The sequence below is a fragment of the Octopus sinensis genome, linkage group LG8 (assembly GCF_006345805.1).
Source record: "Octopus sinensis linkage group LG8, ASM634580v1, whole genome shotgun sequence".
In the NCBI taxonomy this organism is placed as follows: Eukaryota; Metazoa; Mollusca; class Cephalopoda; order Octopoda; family Octopodidae; genus Octopus; species Octopus sinensis.
The window spans coordinates 28710384-28716383 of record NC_043004.1 but is presented as its reverse complement, the minus strand read 5'-3'; positions in this window follow the sequence as shown (position 1 = coordinate 28716383).

Here is a 6000-nt window from a genome sequence, read left to right as displayed (position 1 = left end):
AGAAAGGAGCTGCATTCCACTATGTTGTCTGAACTTTGTTAGACTCAGATATGTGCGTTTCAGCAACTAATGTATTTTAAAGAACCGTTACTTGTGTATATGTATATGCAAATTTGTTAATGCTTTTGTTCAGGTGTACCTGTAATGTGTTGAAAAACAAAAGTATCCGTTAGTTAGCTTAAACAATATTTCGATACGATTACTTTACCTTCAAATAAAACAACATTCATAATTTACATTATTAGATACGATAGCTCGAAATGTCAGTAAAGTATTTAATCACTTAAAATATTTGTTATAATTCACTCAATTGTAATTAATCTCTAGTAAATACAGCTAAATAATAAATTATTATTATTATTATTATTATTATTATTATTATTATTATTCATTATTTTTTTTTCAGTTTTGCTTCTATTTTTAAACCATAGTTACGTATATGTAATAACCTTTCTGGGTGCATGCGTTTGTTAATATGTTGAAAGTTACTTGACGAATCAAAACTGCTTACTGTTTAGCAAAGATGAATATTAAATCATCAATATATGTGCACAATATATTTATTTATAATAGTTATAATAGATACATACAATGATAATTGAGGAAAGCTTGTCTCCATTGAATATGTCATGTGACAGTTAAAAATGAGAGATATAAATAAATAATATAATTGTTTACACAAAAGTATTAACATAATTATTGTTTATTGTTCTGTAGAAGAATAGTGTTATTAATTAGTGCTAGTTCGCTCCCTTCCAACATGTCCAAATACATCCCTTGTTTGTTAATAAGTAAATAATGAGGTGTGCAATAAATAAGATAGATGATAGTTGGTGCATGAATTTTGGTTATTTTAAGAACGAGCCCAACTAGACATTCTACAATAATTAATTCATAGGAAAAACTGAATCATGTATTACTGATGTTTTTATAGCCTGTTCAGCAGTGGCTTGTAATTTTGATAACTGAATTTTCCTTATTAATTCTTTGTTGCTCTGAGGTACTCTTCATATATATATATATATATAAAGTTAATCCAAACAAGAAAACACAAAAAAAACAAAAAAAAAAACACAACAATGCGAGGACGTGGAACAAATATAGTATTATTGGACGCTCAGAAAAGAAGGGAAGAAGGAGGGTTTAACGTTTCGAGCGGAGCTCTTCGTCAGAAACATAGGAGAAGGAAAGATCCCGAGAAGGGAAGGCAGGAAAAAAATCGCCAACGGTACTCACGAGGTCACATATATATATAATCAAAATAAGCAACAAGGATATCCAAGGTAGTGTACACTACCTTGGGTATCCTTGTTGCTTATTTTGATTATAATCACCTCATTTGATTTATATGGATAATACCATACCAAATTCTGGTGCCTTTAACTAAAGTACTATATTCATCTGAATCTAAATTTTGCTGAACTTGTATATATATATATATATATATATATATATATGTGTGTGTGTGTGTGTGTGTGTGTGTGGTGTGTGTGTGTGTGAAGAGAAAGATAGAAACAGAGCGGCAGAGAGAGACAAAGAGGCAGAGAGAAAGGGAGAGACAAAGAAATATTGATAGCTACATATTTACATATTCCGTTTTTATATTACTAGTTTCCTCATTACTTGGGTCTGTGTCTAATTCCTCTTCATACATTGTTTCTTAAAAGAGAATGAACACAAACACTGGCGAATCGATAACAGTTTCATTGGCTTAGGTATTTTGTGGACTTTCTATATCTGTGTATTCGTTTAAACACTTTGATGGAGTGTTTGAGTCTGAGTGTGTGTACGTTGTGTTGAAACATACATGTGAATTTCTTATATTAAGAATTTTCTTGAACTGAGGAAAACAATGGAAAGAGAAAATGATTTTCATTCACTTTTTTAATTTTCAAAGAAAAGGTTGACTTACATGGACAAAATCTTCAATAAAAAATGAATGAGACGTGAAACAGATAGTGTATATTTCTAGCGACGAAAGACATTTACGTTTCATGCGAAAGAGGACAGTTTAGAAAGGAATGTATCGTTGAAGCCAGTATAATTCCCGATCCTGTTATTAAAAATTGCTAGCTGTGATTTTGTGAGAATGTGTGGGAAAGTTGTGTTTTTTTGTTTTCATCATAAATAGTCAATAAAATGTTATCAGCTTCTTTCGCTAGAAAATTTGAAGTCCACACAATGAATATTGATCTAAATCCATTAAACCCGTCTCCGTCAGTTATTTGCCACGTCTCATATTTCAGTTTAGTTCTAATCTTTGCTCAAAATTTTAATGTAATCTCACTTTATTTAATCCTATTGCTTTAACATTAGCTTTAACAATTAAAAAATACATGCTGATGAGACCTCTATTGGATTAATATTAGTGAGATTACTACCAACATCACATTTTAATAGTGTACAGTAGAATCCGAAGAACGAGCAATGTGGAGCCTTATGGTGTTTGATTACATCCCTTTACCTTTACATTCCAAATCAAATCCTCTCAAGATTGACTTTACCTTTTATTCTACACGAACCCCAGGAAGTACTGTGGATTGATTGTAATAACGATACACATCCCTCTCAAAATATAAATATATTTTCCAAAATATTTCACTTTTCTTTCTTCTTTAATGTTCTGCGAAAGAAATACAGTTTAGCAAAACAGGATAATTGACACCAAAATGCTAAGGTACAGAATCTATGATAATTGACAAATTTTCACCCAGCATGCGAAAACTAAGAATCAATAAAATATGACAATTAACGAGAATTATTCAAAGAGCACTTTCAGTAATGTGATTCCTTCGGAAATTGATGAAAATTCTCTATGAATATCAGTGTTAGTTTTAATTTTTGATTTGATTAAAGAAATACTATCCTTTAAACTCTAAACACATAAAGACAACAAAGTGGTAACACAGCTGATTAATGCTTTACACATACATAGATACAGGCAGATACATGCACACACATACAAATACACAGGCAATTTATGTCATACACATATACACGCAAATACAGGGCTAATTAACATCATACCTTCACTTGCACAACGCATACAAAATAGGTAATCAATGCCATATACGCACAGAAACGCACAAAAACACAGGTAATTAATGTGATACACACAAGCACACACACAAACTCTCTAATACGTAAATAATTAATATCGTGCGCACAAAAATGCACACAAGCACACGTTCATACAATCATACACAAACACAACCATACAAATACATACGCAAATTCAAAAATAACTAATGCCATGCGTACGCACAAATATGTTCGTATATATATTTGAAAATATTATATTGTTAAACTGAATATTAGCTTCCATTAAAAATGAAGAAAAAGTGTCGTTTTATTAATATTTTAGAGGAAAATATGTCGTTAGAATTATTACTGTAGATCTGAATTGTATGTGTTTGTTGGAAATAATTTTTCTTTCTCTCACTCTCAATCATTTTCTGTCTATTTGTCAATTTGTCTCTCTGTCTCTCTCTCTTTCATTCTCCCCCTCTCTCTCTTTGTCTCTCTTTTTATTGTTTTATATATATATTGTTTTATATATATATATTGTTTTATATATATATATATTGTTTTATATATATATATATTGTTTTATATATATATATTAGGTTGTTCAGAAAATTCTTGCGGTTTTTAACCTTTAACCTTTAAATTCAGATGCACATATCTTGGCTCAAACAAAACTTTATTAACCAAAATAAACACCATCAGAATCAACACACTTTTGCCAACGCGAAACAAGTAGTTTATTTATGCTATTAGCGTAAAAATCCTACGTTCTTTTATATATAAAATCTTCGTCTAATGACGTACTGTAATAGGTATATACTATAAAGGCGGGGTTTGGTTGGCCACTAAAGCTCCGGCTTGAACTGCACGTAAAAGAAAGGTGTTGTTGAAAATGTTTATCAGAGATGGCTAGAAGGGATTCATCGTTGAGCAGGTAGAACATTTAGTTTGTAATTTAACAATAGGACTAGGAAGTTATTGTAAACATGAGTTTAAGTTGGTGAATGCTGCCATAATCCTTGCCTTCAGTTCATCTTTGGTGCTACCAGGAATTTCGTCGATCTCTCGCTTAACTGCGCCCCACACATAATAACCAAGTGGGTTGCAATCTGGGGAGTCAGGTGGTCAGATGTTAGGGGTGATGTGTTCGGTCGCAGAAATTGACTGACAACCATGGCAGGTTTCTCCTGCTTGTGTGACATAGGGTCTTCCAGCAGCCTTACTCTTGACCCAAGGCAGTATTATCTCCTTCAGTCACTTGATGCAGACCTCCGTGTTGAGTCTGAGGTCGTGAGAGAGATGAATGGAGGCATAATGTCGCCATCACTAGTGATCACTTCAAACAGTCTGATGTTGACTGGATGTTTCATTTTTATCACTCTCAGTACATGTCCTAAGACTGACACCTAAATACTCTGAAATGTTCGTATTGGTGCTTCTTGCGCGAATGCCAAGCAGTACATGTAGTTCTCAAATTTCTGGCAGTCATGGTGCTGTTTTTCTCACAGACGGTTTCCAACTAACCTTTGACCTTACTATACTGTGTAGTCCACAAAATCAAAAACAAACAATGCGCATGCGCGAAATTAAAAATATAAGATGGCGACAGTTTAGCTATCGCACCCTGTATTTCCAGCATCAGCACCAAACTTTCTATCTTCAACACCAAAACCACAAAACCATCACGACCACTGGCATTACGAACCCACAAACTCCTCAGTGACTAGCAGTAAAAACAATAGAATGAAGAAGATAAGCCATTCCCTGTAAAATAAAATAAAACTAAACGATGACATGAGATTATGTGATACTCTAGTATATTTAAAAAGTTGAATGAAATGGCTTAAACCTTAAGTCAATGAGGATTTGCTTGAAACCAATACAATTAGCAAAAGAATATGATCACCGCTACCGCCACTAAATTTTGAATAACTATAGCTAATTACAATAATAGTAAAAGCTTGATAGCATTTGTGTGCGGAAGTGTATTATAGTGTGGGGTGTTTATGGCTGAAGTCAGAGGTATAAGAGGCGAAGTACCCATGAAATTGCTAACGCTTGAAATATGTGTAGTCATATCCCAGGATGCTCTCACAATGCTGTTCTTTCCGGTGCTAATTTTTTACTATGTATTTATTGCAGATAATTGTTGATCGACGCCACTATTGGATTTAACTGCAATTCAAGATGTCTGAAAAGATTTAACGGCAATTCAAGATGTCTCAAAACAAGATGTGTGAGTAGGAACCGCAAAAAAATATTATACAAAATATTAATTTAAGGTTTCAAATACGGCTTGATGCAGGCGGAAAAAAAATTCTGTCGCATTGCGCAAATATTACAATCATGCGATATCTACGGTAGTGGTGGTAGTGGTGGACAAATATAGAGAGAAAATGTAAACCAAATACTCAAGAAGTTACTCCCTTAACTTGACGTGGTCAACGCTATGCGTGAAATTGTACGCGGTTACTATGTTTAATTCCGGCTGGAGTAAATACACACTCACACACACACACACATATATATATACATACATATATAGTGGTTAGGGCAGCGGACTCGCGGTCGTAGGATCGCGGTTTCGATTCCCAGACCGGGCGTTGTGTGTGTTTATTGAACGAAAACACCTAAAAAGCTCCACGAGGCTCCGGCAGGGGGGGGTCCCTGTTGTACTCTTTCAGCACTCTTTCTCTCACTCTTTCTTCTGTTGGCTTGCTCGCTTAGCCAGCGGGGTGGCGTCATTCGAAGGCTAAAACAATGCGAACGCATTGTGACCAGCGATGTGTAGCAACATCTGATGGTCTGGTCGGTCACATGATCACGTGATATATATATATATATATATATATATATATATATATATATATATATATATATATATATACACGTATATATATATGAATACATGTATGTGTATGCATATACGTATGTCTGTATATGCGTGGGTATATAAATAATGGAAGGTTAATG